This window comes from Parasteatoda tepidariorum, chromosome 7 (assembly GCF_982258835.1).
Source record: "Parasteatoda tepidariorum strain Cologne lab strain chromosome 7, Ptep-v5.0, whole genome shotgun sequence".
Taxonomy (NCBI): domain Eukaryota; kingdom Metazoa; phylum Arthropoda; class Arachnida; order Araneae; family Theridiidae; genus Parasteatoda; species Parasteatoda tepidariorum.
In genome coordinates this window covers 4,988,286-5,001,329 of record NC_141761.1, presented here as the reverse complement: position 1 = coordinate 5,001,329, position 13,044 = coordinate 4,988,286, and positions in this window count along the sequence as shown.

The window sequence follows — 13,044 nt, the reverse complement described above, 5'->3', positions numbered from 1 at the left end:
CCATAATTTCTAGAATGTGGTGAAAATTACTTTCCTGTATGATGTTTTACTTTGGAATGTATTTAACAATATTCATAGTGTAACGGATAGTTAATTCATAGCACCAGATGGCGCTACCCCTCTATCCGCAAAAACAGTAACAATAATCTTCATTCTGACAATTGGAGATGACGCAAGACGAGCTCTGCGAACCATCATGGTTCCCTTTTTCCCACTCATTTGAGTAAAACTTTCAAGTTCTTTTTTTTTTTTTTTTTTTTTTTTTTAGATAATGTTATGTTATTACCCTTTATTGTTAAATGTTTAATGTGAAAGTATGATTAAAAATACTGAGCTCTTTATGATGGTGTTTTTCTGCCATCGTCTTGCGTCCTTACAATAGTTTATTTTTAAAATGAATTCTTTGATAATTGAATAAATTGCAATATTTTTAGTAATTTTTTTTCAAAACTTCTAGTTTTTTTAAAATTAATGTTGTCCTACATTTTATTATATTTTCACATAGTATTATATTTTTACATAGTCCTATATGTTATTATATTTTTGCATAGTATATTTTTTTATGTAAAACTACACTTTTTTTATTTATTTTTTAGTTTCTGCTTGAAAATTATTTTATAAAATCCCAGTAGATTTAAGCTATATTTTCAGATTTTTAACATATCCAAACGTGAACTAAATGGTGAACTATATTAGGGTTTCAGTGAAATTGCCTAAGATCCAATATAGTTTAAATATTTAGTTGGATTACTTCTTGGCCAAATGGTGGACAGTGAAGCAAGAGCTATTGCTTGGTTTAATTGTAATCTGAGTATATACTATATCCTAGCTGAATGAGTTTTATACGTAGAGTTTTATGGAAAAGGTTGGTATAGAAGGTTAGAAATTATTATCCTTCCTGATTTTAAATCTAGGTATGTATACAATAATCATAAGATATTTAACAAAATTATTAAGTTTTTGTTAGTTTTTAGTAGAAATTTTATATTATTAATTTTTGATTTTTAACCTTGTATGCAGGGCCATGCAACCTTTTGCTATTTTTCAAAATCATATCATTAAGTCAATTAAACAAATAGATAGAGATAACAGCATAATTTGTATGACCTTAAAAATTTGTCCTGAAAGTTTTAAAAAAGGTCTTAAATGTAACAAGTGACTAAAAGTTTAGAAAATTTATATTATTTATATATGAAAAGTTTTTATGATGTGAGGAAAAATATTATCCTTCCTAAGAATGAGTCATGGTATCCATACATTATTAATATTATTTATAGTATGTGTAGAGTTTGAAATTGTGTTACACTTATACTCTATGGCAATAAATATAAGTTTTTTTTTATCGTAAGGTATGATATATTGTGAGAAACGATTTTTAACAACTTTTTAAAGGAACTTAATTATGATTAATAATAATTGGGCATTAATTTATTTTTCTTGATATTAAGTCAAAATAAAGTTTTCTCTTTAATTTTTTAAACAAAAAAAACTTAAATACACTTTAGTTTTAATAAAAATACATTGTTAGAGTAAAGGAATTAACAATTGAATAAAAGTACCATTAAAACTGAAATAATAAAGCAATCCAAACTTATATTGTAAAGCAATTCCAAATATGCCAATTGTGTAAATTTCTTGCAAGAAAACTTAGTATTCTTATTAGCCGTTAATTTCTTTTAAATAAAATCTTAAGGTATAATTACAAAAATGTCAGCTCTAAAGAAATTTTTTTAAAACTATTGTAAACATATTTATTTTTATTTTTCATATAGATGATTATTTAATTTAAAAACGTTTTATGTGTTCCTTAATTTATGAATTAACTGATTTGCCATGACTTAATTTTGACCTTTTTATTTTTGAACGAAAAGAATTTTCTTTGAAATTTGCGAACAAATAAAAAAAAAATTTACGAAAAATACTTTGATATTTGGTAATTTTATTTGGAAATTGTGGAAAATGTAAAAATACGAAGTGTTCAATAAAAAAAATATATTATTTCGCACCGTCGTTCCTTATAAATAAATATCATTTTGAACAATGATATCGTTGAAGATTCAATTTTTAAAAATTATTTACATTATATTGTTATGTTCAAAACCAAGCTCTTCGATAATTCTTTAAAAATATTTGAGAACAAAATGTTATATAAATGATCATTAGATGGCGCGAATATAGAGTAAAGACTACAATGTTCAAGTTTACCCTGACGCCCTTCAGGTGAACTGATTCATCTTCCCCGTCTGCATCTATGGGTTGAGTGTTAGGAAACAAGTAATTTCTAGTCCCGAGGGTTCGGGACTCGAGCTTCGGTCATGTTCAATATTTAAAAATTATATTTAATGAAAATAAATGTGCTTTTTTTTATTTATTTTTAAATCTTGTAACTTAAATAAAACATTTTTTTAAAAACTATTATTTTTAATCACATACAATAGCAGTAAAATGGAGAAATTCTTGCTCATATACTGTACATATAAATGGCCCCATATCTCCCTTCAATATTTAACTATAATTTCCAAACTCGACCTGTCCCGCAGTGGACTGATCGTTAAGACACGGTTCCCAACAGATCACCGAAGTCAAGCATCACTGGCTGCGGTCAGTGTGCGGGTGGGTGACCACTTGGATCAGTCTGCGTAGGGACCGAGGGTGTGCGGTATTGGTCCTCGTTAAACTGTGCTACCGTAAAGTGCTCGACTTCGCGCGCAGGTCGTCGGACTACCGAAGCGGGGGTGCCACCCCCTCCGCAGAGGATCAAAATTGTGATGGCATGTCTTCGGATCATCCTCCGGAATGCTTCCCAGACCGTCGCCAATAGCCCATTGTGCAGCTCTAGTGCGACGTAAATTAACAACAACAACAAACTCGACCTGATATTATATTAAAGACAAGGAAATTCTTGGATCAGTACCCCCAAAGGTATGATTTGTTTTGTGAACAGGGAGGACTTTGTGACTCGACAGATTTAACGTGCACCAGTCACCATTTACTACACAGGGAGTTTTCGGCCGGCGGGGATCGAATCCACAACATCTTGAACATGGGCCCAGTGCCCTACCAACCAGGCTATCCTACGGCCTTTAATAACTTCCTACGCACTTTTTTTTTTCATTCATTAGAACGTTAATCTTACCGATGGTCACCTGAAAGTGGGGCGCTCTGTAATATTCAACTTAAGTGCAATAAAACTTATAGTCAAAAAATGCATGAAGTATATTATGTTGATTGAATATTTGTCCACTGTAGAGCATTTTTAACCGAAAGTTTGGTGATTCGAGCCCACGGGACCGCCATCATTTTAGAGCAGTGTTTCCCAACGTGAGGCCCACGCCCCACTGGGGAGGGGGGGGGGCAATTTGATTGTTAAGGGGGGCAAATTGAAAATGGACTCGACACGAGTTTAACCCTTTTGCTCTGGGCCATTTGAATGTAATACTAGATTTCGATGCCAAAATTGAAAGAAAAAAGCAAATTCTTAAATAGTTGCAGCCAATTAATATTATAAATTTGTTTGACGAGACCGAAATATCAACTGGGTTTTTGGCGGCGTCAAGTTGACCTCGCTGCTGCAGGCTCCGCGCGAACCCTCGGACGCTTTAAAATCTCGCTAAACACTGCAGTTGTTTGCATCTGAAAAATAGACGAAATGAGTGAACAGGGGTCTGTCTAGGTTTTTCTGAGAGGTACCATTTTGTGAAAATGTTGACATAATTTGTGAACAATTAAAAATTATATTAAAAAATCAACACAAAAATATGGATTTATCGTTTCTTAAGGGATAAAAAAATAAAATTTTAAGAAAATGTATTTTGTGAAACTACCGTTTTTCCTAAAGTTGAATTTGTGAAACTACTGTTTTTCCTAAAATTGAATTTGTGAAGGTACCGCTAAACGGTAGTAAATTCGGCCTGGACCGACCCCTGGAAGATATTGAAAAACAACTTGTTGAAAAGCTGAAAACAAGAAAATTCTCAGTGCTAATGGATGAATCAACTTAGATAGATAGTGCTGCAGTATTGATAACTTATGTAAGATATATTGATAAAGATTGATAATATTGTAAATATTGATAAACATTTTGCTGAAGAAAAGTTGCTCTGTAAAAGATTAGAAAGCACCACTACCTCCAAAGATATATATAATGAGCTAAAAAACTACTTAGATATCAATAATATTCCAATGAAAAATATAACATCTTGTGCTGCAGATGGTGCTCCTAATATAATGGACAAAAAAAATGGTTGCTTAAAATTGATGAAATATGAGAATCCAGAAATGATTCTTCTGCATTGTGTTATTCATAGGGAAAGCTTGGTAGCTAAAAACATCTCGACTGTTCTAAATAAAGTACTACATTCAGTAATAAAGTGTATCAATGCTATTAAAGCTAATGCCAAATGTGAGCGTCTCTTCAAGCTATTTTGTGAAGAACAAAATGCAGACTATGTGACTTTTACTTCACACTGAAGTAAGATGGCTCTCTAAAGGGTACTGCTTGAAGAGATTTATGGAATTGTTTGATACTCTTAGTGATTTTTTAAGCAACAAACCTGAAATGAAATATCTGTTATCAGTCGATGGTAAAGCATTTGTGAGTTATTTAGCAGATATCTTTGAAAAACTAAATATTTTAAATAAGCAACTTCAAGGAACAAATAAAACTCTTGTTGACGCAAAAGCGAAGATATTTTGTTTCATTACCTTATTGAGTTATGTCAGAAATATATTAACAACAAAATCTTCGAACAGTTTCATTGGCTCCAAATATGTGAAGTAAATGATACCGCTTTACTTGTTATTGTCGATCAACTGAAAATTGTACCGACTGATTTAAAAGAAAGATTTTCTGATTTAAAATTAATTATTTTCCAACATAGATGATGCAGCCAATGTTAATGGATTTGTCTGATATACCAAATATGCTGTATCAAAAAGAGCTCGCAGAAATGCAAAATGATGAGTCAGTTAAAACTTTATTTAATACAAAAGGAGTGATGGCACGGCTTTGAGAGGAAACAGAAATCAAATACTCGAATTCAACCAAATGGGCAAGAAAACTATTGTTACCGCTTCCATCTTCATATTTAGCTGAATGTGGATTTAGTGCTGTAAATGATTTACTGGTAAAAAAAAGAAATCGTCTGGATATAACACAACGGGGAGACTTGAGACTGAAGCTAACGAAATTGGAACCTAACATAAAATCTCTGTGCAGCAAGCATCAACTGCAAGGATCTCACTAAATTAAAATATTAAATTATTGTAGAAAAATTTTGATTAAATTATTTCGCATTTGAATTTTAGTTTTTCATTATACGTTTTGAAAATTTACATACTGTGTTTCGTTAACAATTTCCTAGTGATTTCTTCCGAAAACCTATCATTTAAGTTTTTTAAGTGAACAATTCAATTTTTTAATGGTAAAAATAATGTATAGGTTACATAGGGGGGCATAAGAATTTTAAAAAGGCTTAGGTGGGGCATGGCACAAAAAAGGTTGGGAAACATTGTTTTAGAGTCTCAAAATGAGGTGAAATCCGCGTATGCATTTAGAATATGGCTCGGTTGTTCTCGAACTCATCCGCTACCCCTACTAAACTAGAGCGAGGCGTGCGTGCTGTTTCGTTTATATCTTTCGAACAAAGTGTCTTACCATTCCAAAAATTTGGAATTAATATCATTATTGATTATACTTCACACTGTCGAAATATTAAAAAAATCAAAGATGTCCAAATTGCAAAAAAAAAATTTTTTTTCTTCAAAAAATGAATTTTTTTATGTCAAAAACAAAAAATTTTATATTTTAATGTTGTTTTTCTTAAAATTTGAGAAAAATCACTTCAAGAAAGTGTATTTATATATTTTTGTTGTTGGATGACAATACGTTAAAAAATAACTTGCAAAGTCGTGCGCTCAAAAAAGCGAAATTTTAAAAAATTCGTTTAGTCAAAAATATGCAATTTAAACAAAAACGCAAAAATACGTGTCGATTTATTTTCAGTAAAGAACAATAAAAAAAATAAATTAGTAACTTATAGGGCCACATTGTGGGCCCCCTATTAAGCATGTAATTATCTCCTTTAAAATCATGTAGGGTACACTAGTACCCGGTAATATAATACGTGGTTCAATTTCAATATTAAGGGGAGATATAGGGCCATGCTGTAATACAAAATATTGGTTTCGAATTTCCTCATTTTAACGCTATTTAGCACACTCATATATATATATATATATATATATATATATATATATATATATATATATATATATATATATATATATATATATATATATATATATACATAGTAACCTATAGGGCAGCAACATTGTGTAGCCTATAACTATTTCCTCTGGTAGGGCACACTATTACAAGTAATTTTGATCCCAGTCCAGAGCCCAAGGGAACTCCTGTATCACGTATTTGGAGAAATTTACCTTCGTGGAGGATTTTTTGATGCAACTAACCCACATTGGCGCAATATGGAGAAGAAAAGTTCCCACAGTTAGCCTGACAACAAGGTGCCTAATGATCCGCCTACCACTGAGGGCATTTTATGTCAGCACTGTAGTCGGTGCGGATTTTGTATCGACTTGTCACAGTTGGCATTCGAACCAGATTCACCTCGTTAGAAGGCGGCCGCTTTATCCCCTGAGCCACCACGGCTCATCTACATTATAGTACATTATCAAAAAACGCGTTTATGTTTTGGAGATTTCACGAATTTAAGCTTAAAGAGCCGCGATGACTAAGGGTTCGCCTTCCAATGAGGCGAACCGGGTCCGAATCCCGCTTGCACTGACCACAATACTAACAAGAAATATTCTCCGTAGTAGTAGACGATTCATGGGTTCCCTTTGCCGTCAGGTTATCAATGCGAGGTTCTCGTGGTCTTCCTCTCCATGTAGCGCAGAAGCAGGATAGCTCCATCAAAAAGTCCATCACGAAGGCAAATTTCTCCCAACACTCAATCCAGTAGTTACCTTGTCTTCTGGATTGGGCTAAAAATTACAAGGCTGCGGAGTTGAACATTAGTAGTCGTAAACCCCTAAAATTGGGTTGGCTGTTCAACCACGGTTATAAAATAAAATTTAACCTTAAAAGAAAAAATTCCGACCTTGAACCATAGCCTCCGAGAAATAAGGCCGTTGAGATCTCCAAGGTCTTTTAGCGACGTCACAAACAGTAGCTCTTAACTGATTAAAACCGACAATTTTAAATATTTGTTATTGAACAACAGCTTCGTATGTCCGTCGGATATGCTATTCTTTATATCATTGTATAAATAATATTATATTTATACGTGTACAGTACCGAAATGTAAAAGTTATTATAAAAATGGGCCTAATGTTTTAGATTACAAATTCCCCGTCAATAAGGAGTTTATACAAAAGTGGAACCATTCAATTCTCTCTCTCTCGTATGCTTGTTAAGGTAGAAGGGTGCGATTGTTCTTGTTTTCCAGAAACGCCATCTATGGCCAAGAATTCGACTTCTGCCACACCATACGTCACACCTGTTTATAGGGCGGATTCGTTCATACATCCACAGATCGTAATTTAGACCTAAAGCAGAGAACGATCCATATCCAGTTCTGTACCCTCAGTATGTACCCAGTTCTGTATCTTAAGCACAATGAAAAACCATTTGTTGTTTTATTCGAATTTAATTTCGAGGATATAAAACAGTTTAAAAAACTTCATTATTGGTGTGTACACTTTAGTCAGTAGAAAATTATCTTGGTCGACATTGCTTAGCATAATGGAGAACTTATATAGCTAGAATATTACGCTCGTGTAATAATGGAGATTAAGATTTAATAATGGTTTTGACAAGGTCTTTTTCCACCCCTTCAGCATTTGGAAAATTAGAATTCTGACGAAACTAAGTGAACCATTTGAATAGTTGATTGTATTCAGTAAATTTTGTTCTATTTGACCTATTCATAAAATTTAACTAAGTTTTCAAAATGCTCTAAAATTTCAGAAACTTCATTAGTCTAATTTTTAAATGCAAAAACTTTTTAAATTTGGTAACGAGGTGCATAAAGAGCTTTCAATGAATAAAAAGGATTACATAAAATAACGGAATTTAGTTTGTTAACATATTAGAACGCAATGAGAAAAATTCTTTAACCGACACAGATCGGACACAGGTATTCTTTATACATATTTTCAAGCTCTCTAATTATAAGTAAAAATATTTTTTTTGATGGCGGGCACTTGGGTTTTGTCCCATTGGCCACAGAAATGCCAGAACTGCTGCTCTTTTTACGTTACCCAGTGGGCACCTGTAGCGAAGCCACGGCGGTGGAGCAGCGTCGCCCACGTCACATTCACACAAAGAGGAAAGGAGATAGAACACAGAGAGAGAAAGAAACATCCATGCCCTGAGCAGGATTCGAACCCGCGGCCAATGGCTCTGCAGTCAGACACGCTGACCACCTGGTCGGCACAAGTAAAAATATGTTTTGAATTCTAAAAACAATTCAATAGTTACTAAAAAATCGGTACTTTATACTAAAATATAAAATCCATATACAAAATATTCAGTCATAATTCAAAAATGTGATTTTATAAATTACCTGTAATATCGGAAAATTAAGATTGATATTTAATAATGGTCTTAAAAAGATTTCTACCCTCCACCTCAGCATTTAGGAAACTCTGAATTAAACTAAGGGAACCATTTGAACAGTTAATTTAATTCCTTAAATTTTGTTCTATTGAACCTAGACACAAAATTTAAGTAACTTTAATAGTCTAATTTTTAAATACAAAAACTTTTTAAATTTGGAAACTATGTGTAAAAGAGCTTTCACTGAATAAAAAGAATGACATAAAATAACGGAATTTAGTTTTGTTAACCTACCAATACGACGAAGGTGAACGCTCTATTCCCATTGGGGTAGTCACGGCTCATTGCTGGTTATTTTACTTTATAGCTGTCGGTGAGCAGCCGACCCAAATTTGAGTCTACCAATCTTTAACTCTGTAGCCTTGTAATTAAGAACTCAATCCAGAAGACAAGGAAACTCTTTCATCTAGTATTAAGAGAAATTTGGTTTCGTGGAGGACTTTTTGATGGAACTAACCCGCATTTGCGTTACATGCAGAGGTATATTTCCCAAAGTTAGCCTGGGGGCAAGAGGACTCTAACCCATGATCCATCTACCATTGATGATAAATTACGATAAATTACGTAACAATACAGGTTATTAGGGAGAATACAATTACTATAAAATCAGGAGAGAAAATAAACTTACTATTAAGATATTTTTATAGTAGTTTATCGACGCCTCGTTATACATGAAATAAGCTTTCGGAAAGTTTAAATGTGGTTTGATTTATAGATAAATTCATGAAATTTAACAGAATATTTAATTTATGCATGTTTCTAATGTAGCGTACTTTTTATTTATTTATCGCATTTTTGTTATAATTACCATAATGATTTTAATAGAAATTCTTTCACCCATGAGTATTTTGACAGTCCTAAAGGACAAAATAATTTTCGTATTTCTTCCCCTTATGCCAGGGTTACAAAAGCCTTATTAGTTTAAAATTTAATGATATTGAGGGAATTTTAAAACTGAGTTAAAATCGATATATTCTTAAGAATTCCTCATTATAAATTTTATCTTTAAGTGATTTTTGTAATGGAATTTCAAACCTTTAACGATCGGTAAATTTTCAAGAAAACGGTCATCAAAGTGCCTATTTTATTGTATTACGTATTTGATTACTGCTACAACTAGTTTAAAATAAACTATCTACCCATTACCTTAAAAATATCCTGGTACTGCCATCAGGTGTGTAAAATGAGAAATAAATTTTTTTCCGAGCGAAAGAAATGAATTAGTTTCATTCTTATTGGCGCGTTACTACTGAACACTCCAGCCCGTCAATATCACGGGAGCGGGAAATAACGGGCGAAATGTCACCCCGTCATTTTCACGGGAGCGAGAAGGAAGGGTTTAATGGTTCAGGGTCTCCCTACCCTTTGAGAATTTTATATCTTATTGCTAAGTATGACAAATCGCATGATCCCTAAAGTTATTAAATAATCTTTTAAGTATTTCTAGAGAAATTATAAAAAAATGTCAAAAACGGAAAGTGTCTCTTCTATTATTGTAGGGTTAGTGTGTATGGTCCTTAATAAAGTTCTGTTAACCCATAGCTTTTACACTCGTTCAAGTGTTATGATATAACATACTACAAACGCAGCAAGTCAAGTCACAAACTGCTGGTTCCGAAGGTCCGGGGATCAATATTGAAAAACCTTATTTCGTAAACAAAAAATTTGTGTATTTATTTTAATGAATTGAAACGTATACTTAAAAGTATTATTTTCAAAATATATCTTTATATTTATAAGTATTAATTTTTCCTTTTCTGAGTGCGTTAATTACAATGTTGCTTAAATACTGTATGTATAAATGGTTCTCCCCTTATGATTATCTTGCAATTTTCAAACAAGGTCACGTGTTAAATTATAATATAACATACCAAAGGAAATAATTATAGATCTAGAATATGGTGTAGAATGTATGTGTATATTTCCTAGTGCGTCAAAATGGAAACATTTTTGCTCATATATTGTATGACATTATACTATCTCCCTTTAATATAAATCTAGAACTTTCAAACTCGGTTGGGTGTTATATTATAGCAAACTATACTACCATTCCTTAGGAAATAATTTTAAACTAATTTGAGAGCCCACAATGTGGTACAATATGTTAGTCTGTACGTATATATATCTAAAATAACGTTAAAATTGAGAAATTGTTGCTCATATACTGTATATATATAGGTCCATAACTCACCTTAATATTAAGATGCAAGTTTCAAACTCGGGCAGGTATTATAACATACTATAGTACCAATTTTAAAGGAAATAATTATAGGCAAATATATCCGGGGGCTCGATCCCCGCACATGATCAATATTTGAAAATTATATTTAGTAAAAATATTTTTTTAAATTTTATTTTACAATATTCTTTTACTTATATTTTTCTCTTTTCCTTAGTACGTATATTACTAAAAGCGTTAAAATGAAGAATATGTTGTTTGTATACTGTATCGAAATATCTCCCCTATAATTTTCTAACTCTGTCAGTTATATTATAGTATACTATACTACCACACCAAAGGAAACAATTGTAACGGGGAAAATAGCAAAAAAAAATGGTGTAAATATACACGTAATTTCTATGCATGTATTTGTGGTTTTTTTTTCTTAAACAGGATTTTGCAATGTGTTTTTTACACAAAAATAGATTAATTTTCTACAAATGATTACTAATTTTAATTCAAATATTGACAGAGAAAAACATTAAGAAGTGTTGGTTAGTGAATTGGTAAATACCATAGAGAAATTGATATAACTCCTGGAAAGTGAAGAAAAATCCTTATAAAGACAATGACCATCAGGATGTTTAGCATAATTGGGTATACGTCACAGATCGTGTTATTCCTACTAAATTTAACTAGTAAACAGCATTTTTTGCGAACTTGATTTCTAGCAACAAGTAAAAGCGTCAAACGAAGTGTCTTGTTATAAGTCGCTACTCGCCAGGTTGGAATTGTATTAGTCTAGTTCCTTTGGAAATAATTTATATTGTTGTTTTACCGAAGTTTATGAATTTAGTAAACATATTTAAAACTCAGTTTATTAATTAAACTAAAAGGTAAATGTTATTCCTAGTAAGTGGAAGTAGTTGTGCTTTTTTCATATTATACCCAATTGAAGGAGTTACTTTAAAATGTTTTTATACAGTTCGTGGGTTGTTATGGAGCTCTGTTCCGCATTTAAAGGTCACAATAAAAGTTTAAAGAAAATTCTGGCAATAAAAAAGATTTTTAACATTTTTCAAGTCTGGTTAAATGTCGTAAATAATACATTACAACGTTTGTTTAACATCATTTTCATATTAGGTCAGCAGTACTTTCATAATAATTGTTTTTTATTTCCATTTTCTAACCGCGAACTCACAATCTTTATGTGTTTAACGAATAAAATAAAAAAAATTAAATTTTCTTCTTAAAACTTTGAAGTCAACTTTATAGTGTGCAATTAGTTTTGAAATCTAAATAGTTCCTTTTTATTCCAGATCTATTGAAATTTTAATTCATTTCAAAAAAACTTGTCAGATGTTAAAGGAACGGTTAATTAAATAGGCGGTGTTTAATTGAAAACATTTCATGGAATATTAAAGTTGCCTTGATAGCGTCGCTCCAAAATGTCCATTAAATAACTATCTTCTATTTCGATATTTGTGGAATTTAAAGTTGCTATCGTTATTAGTCTAGATTATTTCAAAAGCAAATCAACTCTACACGATAAGAAAAAAAAGATTGCTTCGTTTTTAGTCTTGTGAAACGGCGTAAATAAAGGTTTCCACATGGCCTTCTGCAGTAACAGTATGATGCCAATTCAGAGTCATCATACATTAAATTTGTTATTTTATTTCATTATATAATTATTAAGGACTACCCTAAGCATTCGCCAAATCGTAAATTCAGCAAAAAAAAATTCTATATTAGGCAAATGATTTTTTCTGGCGATAAAAAAAAAAGTATACCCCTTGATCCTGGAAAAAGAAGTAGAAGGGAAATTATCGGAAAGAATCTTGTATTTTTTATTCGGTCGCATCGCCAGTTAGAATTATATTAAGACTAGAGAATGTAAGCATAAGATAAATTACCGTAAAATACAGATTATTACATTCCTTGCTAGATCACGCGATGGAATTTATATATATATCAACACTTTCTCCATTTTAACGCTACTATATATATACAGACGTACTTAAATAGTGTGCCACATTTCGCGGCTTTCCTCTCCATGTAACGCAAATGCGGGCTAGTTTCATCAAAGTCTTCCACGAAGGCAAATTTCTCCAAATATTTGATAAAGGAGTTGCCTTGTCTCCAGGATTGTGTTAAAAATTACAAGGCAACGGAATTGAACATAAAACCAAAATTGCGTCATTTGTTCGGTGACGGACATAAATTAAAATAGGGAATCACGCAG